The sequence below is a fragment of the Mesoplodon densirostris genome, chromosome 7, assembly GCF_025265405.1.
Source record: "Mesoplodon densirostris isolate mMesDen1 chromosome 7, mMesDen1 primary haplotype, whole genome shotgun sequence".
Classification (NCBI taxonomy): domain Eukaryota; kingdom Metazoa; phylum Chordata; class Mammalia; order Artiodactyla; family Ziphiidae; genus Mesoplodon; species Mesoplodon densirostris.
This window is the reverse complement of record NC_082667.1, coordinates 27,390,148-27,405,735: the sequence shown is the minus strand read 5'-3', so window position 1 is coordinate 27,405,735 and position 15,588 is coordinate 27,390,148. Positions and strand designations below refer to the sequence as shown.

The 15,588-nt window shown below is 36.8% G+C and overlaps 1 long non-coding RNA gene across 2 annotated transcripts in view; it reads right to left on the bottom strand.

The window, feature by feature from the left end:
- The window catches only part of LOC132494441 (uncharacterized), a 195,969-nt gene that overhangs the window by 106,050 nt on the left and 74,331 nt on the right, over positions 1–15,588 (bottom strand). For both annotated transcript variants that reach the window (XR_009533064.1, XR_009533063.1), the window contains exon 2: positions 2,958–3,202. This is a non-coding gene — a long non-coding RNA (uncharacterized LOC132494441). The remainder of the gene's footprint in view (positions 1–2,957; positions 3,203–15,588) is intronic.

Sequence of the window (15,588 nt, the reverse complement as noted above, 5' to 3'; positions counted from 1 at the left end):
CCAAGAAGAGGGCCCTCCCCAGAACTCAACCGTGCTGGTACCCTGATCTGGGCTTCCCAGCTTCCAGAATGGTGAGAAGTAAATTTCTATTGTTTAAACCACCAGTTTACAGTGGTTTACAGTTTACAGTTTAAATTTCTATTATAGCAGCCCAAACTGACCAAGACACACCACTAGGTCTCAACTGCAATACAATTGAGAGTCAATCCAAAGAAATTACAAGGCTGATCCTTCCTTAGAAAAGAGTAAGTAGCCCTGGAGCGAATTGGGAAAATTCATTGTCAAGTTTCCCTATGACAAATGATGTGAAATTACAAATAGCCTCAAATACTGTTTTTACCTCCTGCTGTGGATTTCAAAGTATAAAGCACACATTCTCCTAAAAGCTATCATGAGTGCTGAAAAAGACGGTTTATTATTCATAAGTAAGCAAGTACAAGCTACTTCTAGAGGAATCACTGACAGGTGCATAAAAAGTAAAATTAGTGTGACAATTCAGGGCCACATAGCATCCAAGAGAACGAGGTACTCTTCAAGTGAAAGCATATCCTTTCGAAGAAAAAAAGAATTAAATTTCCCTCACATAGGAAATATGCAATGCGAGTGAGAACTATAAGGTACTTCTTTTAGGTGAAGTGCTCCTGCAGAAACGAGGAAGGGACAGGAAGGGAAAGTAGCCAATAAAGCATTTGCTATTCAAACAGTTACCACTGTCATCAACATTAAAAGCCTGTGTGTGTCAAAGGACACTAGCAAGAAAATGAAAAAACCTACAGAATGGGAGAAAGTATTTGTCTTCCTCTCCCTTCTCCCTTCATCCTACCCAGTGACGTGAGGATCTTTTCTTGCACCTTTGCTTGTATGAACTCTTCTGCCAGCTTTCAGTAGGTATTCTGTGAGAATTGTTCCACATGTAGATGTATTTTTGATTTATTTGTGGGAGGGAGTGAGCTCCACATCCCTCTACTCCACCATCTTGATCTCCAGGGGAAAGTATTTGTAAATCATATTATATGATAAGGGTCTAGTATCCAGAATATATAAAGAACTCTTACAACCTAACAATAAAAATACAAATAACCCAGTTGAAAAATGGAGAAAGGATTTGAATAGGTATGTTTCCAAAGAAGATGTACCAAAGACCAATAAGCATGTGAAAAGATGCTCAACATCATTAGTCATCAGGCAAATGCAAATGAAACTCAAAATGAGATACCACTTCATACACACCAGGATGACTATAAGCAAAAAAGGTAAATAATTACAAGTGTTAGCAAGGATGTGGAGAAACTGAAATCCTCATACATGGCTGGTGGGAATATAAATGGCACAATCACTGTGGAAAACAGTTTGATGGTTACTCAGAAAGTTAAATATAAAGTTACCATATGACTCAAGCAATTCCATTCTAGGTACATACCCAAAGGAACTGAAAACATGTCCACACAAAAACTTGTATACAAATATTCATAGCAGCATTACTCATAATAGCCAAAAAGTGGGAACAACCCAAATGTCCATCAAATGACAAATGAATAAACAAAATATGGCTTATCCATACAACAGAATAGTATTTGGCCATAAAAAAAAAACAAGCTTGATGCAAGCTGCAACGTGGACCAACCCTGAAAACATCATGCTGAGTGAAAGAAGCCAGACACAAAAGATTATATATACTATGATTCCATTTATACGAAATGTCCAGAATTGACACATCTATAGCGACAGAAAGGTTGCCAGAGGATGGGAGGAGAGGGGAACTGAGTGACTATGAACATGTAGGGGGCTTCTTTTGAGGGGTGATAGAAATGTTCTGGAATTAAGTAGCGGTGATGGCTACACAACGTTGTGAATATACTAAAAACCACCGAATTGTACACTTCAAATGGTTAAAATAGTAGGTTTTGTGTTATGTAAATTTTATGTCAATTTTTTAAAGCTTCCACTCTGGGAACTGGAGCCTAATCCCACTAGGGAAGGCTGGGAGCCTGTATACAGTGTGCAGCTCAGAGTTATCTCATCCAAGAGGTAAGGAAGCTGGGGTATTCATACACTAACTCCCATCAGTCAGTGACTGAAGGTTGCTTTTGGGGAACATTGATTCCTTGCACTCTGGCCTGCCAGCCAAAGGGGCTCTGGTGGCCAAAGAAAGTCCTTAGGCAAAGAAATGCTAGTGCTGACAGTGGACGGTCAGACCAGTGTGCCCTGAAAGTTACAGGCAAGGAGGTTTGGGCAGTGGACCAACAATCTGCTACTCTCTCATCAAGTTGTTTTAGGATTAAACAAGAAAGGCTGTGTAAAGGCTTTACAGTGCCAAACAAAGAGAGAGCTCTCAATAAATGCAAGTTATTTTTACAAAAGATGCAACAGGTTAAATAATTTATCCAAACCGCACAGTTAATGCAAGGTGGAGCTGGGATTTACACAGATCTCTCTATGCAGCTCAATCTTTCATACAGACAATTATATTAACCAAACATGCAGTAACCAATCTTGCAAACACACCTCCAATGGCAATTGTGTCATCATGGCATTCAGAGGCTATAATAAACATCTTTACTCTCTCTCCTCCCCCTTATGTGCCCTTGGTGGGGGAAGCAGCTGCTTTTCTCACAAAAAGGCCTTGAGGGCTGAAGTTACTGTCTGCTCAAACTCCACGGTTTGAATATTATGTAGCTTGTTGTGTAGTTGTTTAATTGAGACTCAAAGCTTGCACAATTGCTGACAATTTAGCACAAAGGACCAAGACAGACAAACACCTGCAACTGCAGGAGCAGCAGGACACTATCCTCACTAACCTATCGGTCCTGCTGTTCTCCAGAATAATCTGACTTTCGGCTGGCTCAACAAAGGAGGTATACTAGCAGAAACAATAGAGGAATCCCCTGCATGAACTCCCACCAGAGAGCATGCCAGAGGGGTGACATGAGGATGGGGGCTGCAAAACCCACACTTACCTCATCAGGTACTGGTTGATAATCGTGTCTAAGTAGCTGTAGTACACAGCATTGTTCCCATGGCCGTACGGTCATTGTCCTGCCGCCTCATCTGGATGAGCAAGAAGTACCCATAGGCCTCGTGGTGCTGGCGGCAATCCTCAACTCTCTGATTCTCTGATGATGTAGCCAAGGAACAGACATTCCTAGGAAGCAGCCTCAAAACCCAAAAGGTCGTAGCTGGTAATTGCTGCCTTGGAGAGTACCTTCAAGAAAAAAAGCAATAGAGGATAAGAACAGTCTCCGGAAATCTTGATTTTAGTTTTACAAAAGCTATTGCATTACATTTTGGCCATTGGTTTCAAAAGGAAATTAGAGGGGACTTCCCTCGTGGCGCAGTGGTTAGGAATCTGCCCGCCAATGCATGGGACACGGGTTCCAGCCCTGGTCTGGGAAGATCCCACATGCCACAGAGCAACTAAGCATATGCACCACAACTACTGAGCCCACGAGCCACAACTACTGAAGCCCACACGCCTAGAGCCCATGCTCCACAACAAGAGAAGCCACCGCAATGAGAAGCCTGCACACTGCAACAAAGAGCAGCCGCCGCTCGCCACAACTAGAGAAGAGCCCGCGTACAGCAACAAAGACCCAACACAGCCAAAAATAAATTAATTAAATTTTAAAAAAAGAAGGAAATTCGATTTTTTTTTTTTTTTTTTGGCTAGGAAATAAATCTTCCCTGATAATCCAGGTCCTTGCCACAAACCTATTTATTTATTTATTTATTTTGGCTGCGTTGGGTCTTTGTTGCTGCGCACGGGCTTTCTCTAGCTGCGGCGAGCGGGGGCTACTCTTCCTTGTGGTGCGCAGGCTTCTCATTGCGGTGGCTTCTCTTGTTGTGGAGCATGGGCTCTAGGCGTGTGGGCTTCAGTAGTTGTGGCTCGTGGGCTCAGTAGTTGTGGTGCATATGCTTAGTTGCTCTGTGGCATGTGGGATCTTCCCAGACCAGGGCTGGAACCCTGGGCAGGCTCAACCCGTGTCCCCGGCATCGGCAGGCAGACCCTCAACCACTGCGCCACCAGGGAAGCCCAGGACTCCTTATTTTAAAAGGCTTTGGCACACACTGACAGAAGCAAGTGAAGCCTTGGCTTGAATTTGACTAGTAGGAATTTAAAGTACATTTGTATGGAGGTGCTCTATTCCACAAAGTATTTCAAGGAGGGTACTGTTTCTGACAAAATCTGTAACATCACCAAGGGCATAAAGATAGAGTTTGGACAACCAGTATAAAGTAAAATGTTTACCAGAATATATTATCAATTGGGCCTATCAACTATAAGGGTTTTTTCTTTTAAGTGCATTAGTTTTCTTTCAGAACAAAAGTAATGTCCTATGGAAAATGTTTAGATTATGCACAAAGGGGAAAAAACCCCCAACAACCCAACAATACCAACAATGTTAATAAGCTATTAACACTTCTGTGTGCATTATTCCAGTCTTATATTTATATATCTATGTACACATTCTTAAATAGGACCGTACTGCTCATGTTGTTTTGTAATCTCCTGTGCTTAACAATATTCTCTAATGTTAAATAGAGAGAGTGTCTAAATATGCTTAAATATTCTCTTATATCACTTGCAGTGCTGGATTCTGTTATATTCCATTATATTGAAGCACCAAAATTTCTCAAATATTCTTTTGCTGCATATTGAGAATTTTGATTCCAAGTTTGTTAAATGGCATTGGAATCTTTGTAAATAAACCTTCGCACACATCCACGATCATCTTCTTAGGATAAATACTTAGAAGCAGAATTGCTGGGTCAAAGGGTAAGTGAGTTGTTAAGGATTTTGATATAAATTAATGCCCTCCAGAAAGGTGGTACCAATTCATACCCTCCACAGCAGTGTACGAGCAGGCCAATTTCCTTGTCAATTTTAAAATGCTTTGTCAATTTGACTGTGTTCTCTCATTTCCATACAAATTTAATGAAATGTGCTAAGTGGAAAGATGACTGGAATGGAATACCAGCTATGATGGAATAACCGGTATCAGAATAACCTCTCTGTTCGAGAACAACTACAGGAGCTAGATGAAACATAAAAGAAGAGCTGTTTGAACATTTGAGGGAAAAAAATCACAGCAGCAGGACTCTACAGTCTGTACCCCCAGGGACAGGGTAACACACTGGCCTCTGCTGTTTCTCATCAGGGCACTTGCCAATTCACCACATGGGGAATAAAGGCTGAAGAGGTAACAGCAACCTAGAGCTTGCAGTGGTCTTGCTGTGTTGGAAGAGTTGACAAAAACTGAAAGGCCAACATCCTGGAGAAAGTGAGCTGCAGAGAAGTGAGCCTAATAGGGCAAATTCCCCTCAAGGACTTTACTGACTCACAAGCTGCACATGCTCAGAGAAAACAAAGAAACCAGCAGAAGCAACTGTACACGACTAAAATCTCAGGAGGAAACAGGAGTCTCATTGCACTGAGAACCCAAAAATGAGCTTTCAGAGCTGCCAAGGAGGAGGGCAAAGACCCCAGACTTTCAGTTTCAAAATACCAGGCCAACCAGGAAAGAGGAACAGAGGAATTTTTTTTAATAAAATAAAATAAAAATAGTCCCACAGACTCACACAGATTTAAAAATAACTATGAATAACATACATCACAGATAAAAGGCCCAATACATAAAGAACTCTAACACTGAAGGGAGAAAAAGATCAAAAACCCAATAGAAAAATAAGCAAAAGTCACAGACAGACAATTCACAAATAAAGATTTTAAATGACCTTTAAACATATGAAAAGATGGACAACTTCAGTTATAATGGAAATTATAACTGCATATTATAACTATGCTGAGATACCATTTCTCAATGATTATATTTGGTAAAAATTACAAAGCTTGATAGCACATTCTCTTGACATAGCCATGAGGAAAGAGAGTTTTATACACTGATGGTGCGAATGTCCCCCCACCTTTATGGGAGGAGAATTTGACCATATCTAACAAAACCACAAGTGAGTTTACCTTTTGAATTGCATCTAAGCATTTACCTTGAAGATACACCTTCAAGAATGTAAAAACAAACAAAACAAAACAAAACAAAAACATACGAACAAAGTACATCACTATTTGTGATTGAAAAATACTGGGAAAAAACACACGTAGGAGATTGGTTGAATGAGCTATGGTATATTCACACAATGGTATATTATGCAACCGTAAATAAAAACTATAGAAGGTGTGATATGGAGTGATTTCCAGGATATATTTGCTGTCAATCAATAAAAGCAAAGTGCAAAAGGGTATATATAGTATGATACATTTGTGTAAGAAAGAAGAGGAAATAACATAATATAAATGTATTTATTTGTATTAAAAAAAAAGAAACTCAGGAAGGATGAGCCAGAAACTAATAAGGGTGCATTAAGGTGCATGGGGTGAGAAAGGGGAAGTGACACTCCTCTCAATATAGATTTTTGTGTAATTTTGAGTTTTGGAAGCATGTTAATGCTTTACATACATAAAATAATGATGATGATGAAGACGATGAAATTAAATTAACAGTGATGGAGAGGAAAGAAACCAAAAATGGAATATAAACAAAAACAAATAAGCCTATAATTCAAATGAATAACACTGAAGGGAAAAATAATTACTTCTGAATACAGAGTTTTCATTATATACCCTCAGTTTGAAAACAAAAATCTTTTAACAAGTATTGAACACTGGTTAGTTGGTATGATTTTTTATAGTGGTAGGGTTAGCAATTCTGAAACACTTTCTGTGAATCTAAGCCTGGGCAAGTGAGTAAATATACTGAGGATAATGTGAACCAAGTTTGTCACTTGGAAAAAGGACTTACAAATATGGAAAAGAAAAAGACTAAAATGAACCTTCTGATGTTAGATTAGATCTGGGAGCATCAATATGAACTCCTCGATTAGAGGCAGAGATAGAGATTTCCTAGCCCAGCTGAGCCTAGACATAACGGCACTCCAGTAGAAAATCAGCACACTTAGCGCCCAGATCTTAGTTTGTAAATACCTATCTCCACAAAAAGGAACCAGGGCTCCTTAAAGAAAACAACTGATTCTAATGATGGGACAAATAAAGTAAAAGATGATCCTGGAATATCTTACTGTGCCAGAAAGTAAAGAAATGTTCAAAGAATTATGGGCATGTTAAAAGTTCATGGGAGGGGATTCCCTGGTGGCGCAGTAGTTAAGAATCCGCCTGCCAATGCAGGGCACATGGGTTTGAGCCCTGGCCCGGGAAGATCCCACATGCCCCGGAGCAACTAAGCACGCGAGCCACAACTACTGAAGCCCGCGCGCCTAGAGCCTGTGCTCCACAACAACAGAAGGTACCGCAATGAGAAGCCCGCACACCGCAACGAAGAGTAGCCCCCGCTCAGCGCAGCTAGAGAAAGCCCGCACACAGCAACAAAGACCCAACGCAGCCAAATATAAATTAATTAATTAAAAAAATTTTTTAAAGTTCATGGAGCCTGCTTGAATGAGTTCCCAATGGCCAAATCCGAAACATTTGAGCATCAAATTTCAAAATGAGATCAATGCATTATAACCTTTTGAATTAAATAAGAATTAAGTCTACCAATTTAATAAAAGGGGGTGAAGGAAAGTTATCCCTTACATATATAAGTATGCTCAGTAATAAATGTAGAAAGGATAATGGAGTTAGAAAATCATCATTTCGCAAATATCTTAGTAATAATTGATTCAAATATCATAGTAATAATTGATTCAGTCAACAATCATTGACAGATGCTAAGATATACTGGGTACAAGTTTATACTGGGTGAGGAGCAGATTATTTGCACTGTCTCAAAGTATTTCCCCACAAATTATTTACTCACTACAAATTAATAATGGTACGTTTATGTTGGCTCATACTGGTAAGATAGCTCCTTATCCAAGTTATCAAAGTTAATATCACTAATAATGAAGCAAATGAACATCAAATGCCTCCTGATATGATGGACTGTGAAGGACACCGTATCACTTTTGTGTTATTTCTGCCAACAATGCAATATCTGAATCTAATCATGATGAAACACCAGAGAAACCAAAATTAAAGAACATTCTACAAAGTAATTGTTCTGTACTCTTCAAAATTATCAAGATCAGGGCTTCCCTGGTGGCGCAGTGGTTGAGAGTATGCCTGCCGATGCAGGGGATACGGGTTTGTGCCCTGGTCCGGGAAGATCCCACATGCCGCGGAGCGGCTAGGCCCGTGAGCCATGGCCGATGGGCCTGTGCGTCCGGAGCCTGTGCTCCGCAACGGGAGAGGCCACAACAGTGAGAGGCCCGCATACCGCAAAAAAAAAAAAAAAAAAAAAAAAAAATTATCAAGATCATGAAAGACAGATAAAGAAGAATTGTTTCAATTAAAGGAGACCAAACAAACATGACAACTAAATGCAATGTATGATCCTAGATTACACACTAGACTGGGAAAAAGATGTTGCTAGAAGGGACATTATTGGAATAATTGATAAAATTGTAATTTAGACTGTAGATCAGGTAACAGTATTGTATCAATATTAAACTTTCTAATTTTGAAGTTGTACTTTAATTGTATAAGAGAAATTCCTTGTTCTTAGTAGATACAAACTGAAGAATTTAGGAATAAAGAAGGATGACATCTGCAACATCTTGCCAAATGGTTCAGAAAGAAATAATGTGTATGTGTTGGGTGGGTGGGGGGATAATACATGTGCATGGAGGGGAAGATGATAAAGTAAATGAGGACAAAAATGTAAAAAATTGGTGAATCTAGTTAGAAGATATACAGTAATGCTTTCTGCTATTCCTACAAGTTTTCTGTAAATTCGAAGTTATAAAAAAATCAAAAGTTACCCTGAAAAGCTATCACTAATATGTTCAAAAAACAGATTAAAAAATTTGATAATTTTACCAGAGCATTGGAATCTATGAAATACAATCATTATATTATGAATTCAATAGATCAGTTACACAATAGACTACTTACAGAAGGGAGAACTAATTAACTGGAAGATAAATCAGTCTAAATATTTAGATTGAAGCACAAACAGATAGAAGGCTTTAAAATACAAAACAAACATAAGCAACAGACAGGACACTACTTTTTTAAAAAGTAGGAAAGAGAGAGATAATGGGTAATAAGCAATATTTAAAGAAATATTGGCAGAAATTTTCCCCAAACTGAAAGAAATGAAGCCACAGATTCAAGAATCATTATGAACACAAGCTGCATAAATTAAAGAAAACCAAACATAACAAAACTGCTGAAAACAAAGACAAAGACAATCTTAAATACAGGAAAAAAAAAAAGACACTTTACCTTCAAAGCAACAACAATATGACTTATTCAATGGAAACAATAAAAAAGACAAAAGAGTGGCACCTTTAAAATTCTTAAAGTAAATGATTGCAGAGCTAGAATTCTACACCCAGAGAAAACATCTGTCAAAAATGAAAGCAAAATAAATAGTCATTTTAACAAAAACTGAAAGAATTTATCCCAAACAGACCTACACTAGGAAATGCTGATGGGCACTCTTCAGATAGGAGGAAAATGACCCTCAATGAAAGCATAATAATGCAGAAAAGAATAAACAGCAATGGAAGGAGTAGATAGACGGGTAAATTTAAATTAATAATGACTGCTTAAAACAATATTAATAATATCTTGTGGCATTTAAAATATATATAGAGGGCTTCCCTGGTGGCGCAGTGGTTGAGAGTCCGCCTGCCGATGCAGGGGACACGGGTTCGTGCCCCGGTTTGGGAAGATCCCACATGCCGCGGAGCGGCTGGGTCCGTGCGCCATGGCCACTGAGCCTGCGCATCCGGAGCCTGTGCTCCGCAACGGGAGAGGCCACAGCAGTGAGAAGCCCGCGTACCCCAAAAAAAAAAAAAATATATATATATATATATAGAATTAAAATATCCCAGAACAGTAGCAAAAGAGATAGGAGGGTAAATTCAGTTATAGTGTTATAAGATCTTTTCTTTTTTTTAGTAAGTGATAACAATCCTAATTTAAGGTTGAGTATAAGTCAAGGAAGCATGATGTAACCTCTAGGATAATCAGAAAAATATTAGAAAAAGAATATTTAATTAACAAAGGGAAAACTAAACAATAAAGATACTTTTCAAATCCAAAAGAAGACAATATGTCAGGTGAAAGGACCAAAAAATAGATGAAACAAACAAAAACAAACAGTATAGTGGATTTGAATAAAACTTAGCAATAATTACATGAATTATAACAAACTACTCCAAATAATAGGCATAGACTGTCAGAATGGATTTTTTTAAAACCCAACCACATGTTATTTATAATAGACACCTTAAATATAAGGACACAGAAAAGTTGGTAGTAAAATGATGGAAAACATACAAACATAAACAAGAAAAAAGGCTGGTGTAGATATACTAATGACAGACAAAACAGATTTTAAGGCAAGAAGTATTACTACGTATAAAAGAGAAACTTTCAGTAAAGATAAAAAGGTCAATTCAAAAAGATTTCATAACACAGACTCAAATATAGTAAAAACTAACAAAACTAAAGGAGTAATAAACCAATTCCCAATTGCAATGAACAGCTCTAACACACCTCTCTCAATAGCTCAAAGAAGAAGCAGAAAATAATCTATAGAAAATTAGAACAACATAATTAAAAACTTAACAAAGGACCCACTTGATTGTAGAATACACATTATTGGGTTTTTTTAAATAAATTTATTTATTTTATTTATTTATTTTTGGCTGTGTTGGGTCTTTGTTGCTGCACGTGGGCTTTCTCTAGTTGAGGTGACCAGGGCCTACTCTTTGTTGTGGTGCATGGGCCTCTCATTGCGGCAGCTTCTCCTGTTGTGGAGCACAGGCTCCAGGCACACGGCCTTCAGCAGTTGTGGCTCACAGGCTCTAGAGCGCAGGCTCAGCAGTCATGGTACATGGGCTTAGTTGTTCCACGGCACATGGGATCTTCCCGGACCAGGGCTCGAGCCCGTGTCCTCTGCATTGGCAGGCGGATTCTCAACCACTGCACCATCAGGGAAGCCCAAATACACATTATTTTTAGGCACATATTGAAGTTACCAAAATAAAGCATATACTGGGTCATAAAACAAATCTCAACAAATTTTAAAGAATTAAAAATCAGAGTCTATTCTCTGACCACAGTGGAATTAATCTAAAACTCAATAACAATAACTACAACAAAAACACAATTTTAAAACTCCCCAAAAGTCTGAAAATCAATTAATAAAGTTAAATAAGAAATCACAATGGAAAATAAGAAAACATTTTCAGTAGAACAGTAATAAAAATATGACATATAAAAACTTGTGGGATATACCTAACTTGCAGTTAGAGAAAACACAATAGTTAAATGAAAATCTAAGGATGAAAATGAATGATCTAAGGATCCATCTCAACAAGCTTGAAAAAGAGCAGCAAATTAAACTAAAAGAAAGGATATGAGAGCAATAATGAAGATAAGGACAAAAATCAATAAAATAGACAAAAAAATAGAGAAGAAGTCAGTAAATTTTTTCTATAAAGGGACAAATGGTAAATATTTTAAATTTTCTAGGCCATAAGATATGTCACAACTACTCACCTCTGCCACTGTAATGCAAAAACAGGCATAGACAATACATAAATGAATGGAAATAGCTGTGTTACAATAAAACTATATTTACAAAAACAGGTAATGGGTTAGATTTGACCCATGAGCCATATTTTGTCAATCCCTACAGTAGAAAATACAATAAAGCCAAAAGTTTTTTCTTTGAGAAAATAAAACAAAATAAAATTCATAAAAACCCCAGTAAGACTGTAGAAAGAAAAGAGGGGACAAATTATCAATGTAAGAAATGAAAAAGGGACATCACTACAGATATCAGAGGTATTAAAAAGATAAAATGTTATAAATAACTTTAGACCAATAAATTTGATAATTTAGATGAAATGGACAAATTCATATTTAAAAATACTAACTTACCAAAACTGACAAAAGAAGAAACAGAAAATTCAAATAGTCCTATATCCATTAAAATGTGAATCTGTAATTAAAGCCTGTCCACAAAGAAAATTTCAGGATCAAATGGCTTCATCAGTAAACTCTTTAAACATTTCATGGACTATCACCAATCTTATACAAATTATTCCAAAGAACAAATAAAGTGAAGTCATTTCTGAACACATTTTATGAGGCCTGTACAGCCTTGATACTAAAACTTATCAATAAAGAAAAAGTATTACAAGAAAGGAAGAGTATAAAGCCAATCTCTCTTATAAACATAGATGCAATAATTTGGCAAAATCAAATTAAATATTGGCAGATCAAAGCCAGTGATATATAAAAAGAATAGGCCTCAACCAACTTAATTTATAACACTAATACTAAGCTGGTTTAAAACTTGAAAGTCCATCAATATAATTTACCCCCATTAACTAACTAAATAAGAAAAGTTATATAGTCATTGAATATATGAAAAAAAGCATTTGATAAAATTCAATGCCCATTTGTGGTGTCTAAAAATCCTAACAAAGTAGGAATAAAAGGAACTGCCTTAACTAATAAAGAATATCTTTTTTAAAAATCTGCATTAAATATATTAATGGTAAAATAGTGAAAGCTTTTCCACTGAAATTGGGAATGAAATCAGGATGTCTGCAATCACTTCTATTAAACACTGTACTGTGACCCAAGGAAAATAAATTTGTTTTTAATTTTAAGAAAAAAATCACCATTGTTCACAAATGCTATGAGTATATGCCTAAAATATTCAAAATAATCTACAAATAAATTATTAAGGATTAAAAAGTGAATTTAGCAAAGTCCCTTAAAAATCATACTTAAAAATCAATTGTATTCGTAGATACTAACACTAAACAATTGGAAAATGCAATTTTAAAACAATACCATTTACATTAGTAAAACATAAGCTACCTAAGAATATCTAGCATCAAAAACACCAGATACCTAGGAACAAAACTAGTCAAAAATGTGCAAGACCTGTACACTGAAAACTACAAAACACTGCTAAGAGAAATTAAGAATGACATAAATGGAGGGATATACCATATCCGTGTACTGGAAGACTAAGTACTGGGAGGATATCAGTTCTTCCCAATTGATCTAAGTTCAAGGCAATAAAAACCCCAGCTGGCTTTTCTATGAAATCTAATAAATTGATCATACATTTTACATGTAACTGTAAAAGACTTAGAATAGTCAAAACAAACATGAAAAAGAATAAAGTTGAAGAATTTACATTACCAAATATTAAGATATATTATAAAGTATAGGGTAATTAAAACAGTGGTATTGGCACAGGATAGACAAATATATTGATGAAACAGGGTCTAAGGAAACAGGCCACTCATATAAGACCATGCAATTTATGAAAAATGTGCCACTGGAATGCAATGGGGGAAAGGATAATATTTTTTATAATTTATATTTTTTAATGAAACTTTATCCCACCTCAAAACATGCACACAATTCAATTCTATATGAATTATAGAACTAAATGTAAAAGGAAAAACAATAAAGTTTCTAGAAAGTAATACAGACTATATTTTTAGCATTGGGGTAAGCAAAATAATCCCTTATACGGGATACAAAAATCTCTTATTATAAAAGATTAATAGGGCTTCCCTGGTGGCACAGTGGTTGAGAGTCCGCCTGCCGATGCAGGGGACACGGGTTCGTGCCCCGGTCCGGGAAGATCCCACATGCCGCGGAGCGGCTGGGCCCGTGAGCCATGGCCACTTAGCCTGCACGTCCGGTGCCTGTGCTCCGCAACGGGAGAGGCCACAACAGTGAGAGGCCCGTGTACCACAAAAAGAAAAAAAAAAAGAGAGACGTTTCTTAACTTATACATCTTTACTTGAAACTTTCCCAAGGAATCAACCTTCATCGTCTGCACCTCTTGGTAACACACAGGCTAAAATTCATCCACTTGAGCAAATACAAAAATCTCAAAATAGAAGAATGCTCTGCATGGTACTGAGTACCAGCTGGCATTTTGACTGACCACTAAGAGAAAGCAGAGGGAAGTCATTTCTTAAAACAACTTTAAAGAACTATGTCATTAAGCAGCAAAGCACACTGGCATAATCCAAAGGAAATCAATTTTGACAACTGCTTCACAAATATTCAGACTTTACAAAAAATATTAAGGGCATTCTAAATCCTTTGGGAATGTGTCTTGACTCCACAGAGAAAGTTGCCACAAATGGACACTTTCCTGAAGTGTAAATGTGTGGGGGAGGAGGAGCCTGCCGTGCAAAGAAATTCTCAGGAAGCTGTGAAGATATTAGCTATTTTACTCAATTTATTCCAAGCTGAAACATAATAGTACATTATAAATCTGTTTTGATTGTACTTAATCTAATGAAAAAATGTTCATCTTTTTGATAAGTGCTCATTAGTCATTTTTTTCTGACATAAACAGACAAGAAAGATGTTCTTGTGCTGCATTTAAAACACAACTCAACTAATTACAGTGCAATGACTCAAAGAACAAAATCAACGCGCTGAAGTTTCTCACTTGAACTGTCTTTATAGTTGAATTAAAAATCTAACCAAAAAAATTTAAAGGGCCCTAGCAGTGTGTTTTATACTTAGGTTGAATAACGTTTAAGTAAACAAAGGCTAAATTTTAGCACATTATATACATTTTAATATTTTCTGTCAATTGCTCTCTAAGAATAGTTGCTGAATTTACCAACAAAGGGGTATGTGTTGGGGGCGGGGTGCTCTCTGTTTTGGAAGTGGTGATAAATTTGCATAAGCAATTCATTCTGTTTCATTCATCCCGGTCCCTTAGAGACCAAAAGCCAACGTGTAGATAATACCTGGTCAGGGTTGGAGCCAGTCAAGGGCCAGGGAATAGCATGAAGCTAAGTGATCATATAAGAATCAAGCCTATTTACAGCTCAGGCTTATGCCCAGGACTTTTAGAAATATCAGATGTTTTGGGCTTTTTGGAATCACAGAGTATTAATCTGCTGAAATATTATCTTGAATGAGTCTAACAGAATTAATGCCATTTCCTAAAATGCTTAATTTATGCTCCAGAAAGTATTTTAACTAATCTTGACACTTTGGGTATCTTATAGCTGGCTATGACTCAAGTAATCATTTAATTGATTCTTTATAATTGATTTTTTATTATAAAATATATTAACCTGAAACTAGAAACTTTATAAATTATTTTAGCTCTATGACACATTCATTATGCATATTGTATGCAAATTCCCAGGCTAAACATCACAAAGAGCAGTAAGTAAAATGAATTACTTAAATATGTTACTTCTTCCTACCCTCTCTAGGAAGTCAGTATTTAAACGAATATATGCAACTTTTTAAAGGCTCATTTGAATGAACAAACAAAGCCAGAGAACAGTCTAGCACTGAACTCATTCAGTGGATGGTTGTCAGAGCCACCTTCATGAATGATTTTGCTGGCATTTTATAGTCTTTAGACATTGGGAACTAAGAAAAAACACACATCTTGTGTCCAGCAGGAAGTCAAATTGCTCTAATCTTTGTTAAGAAAATGGCTATCCCTCATTAACAAAGCTGTAAACACAGTATAACCATCTTAAGCA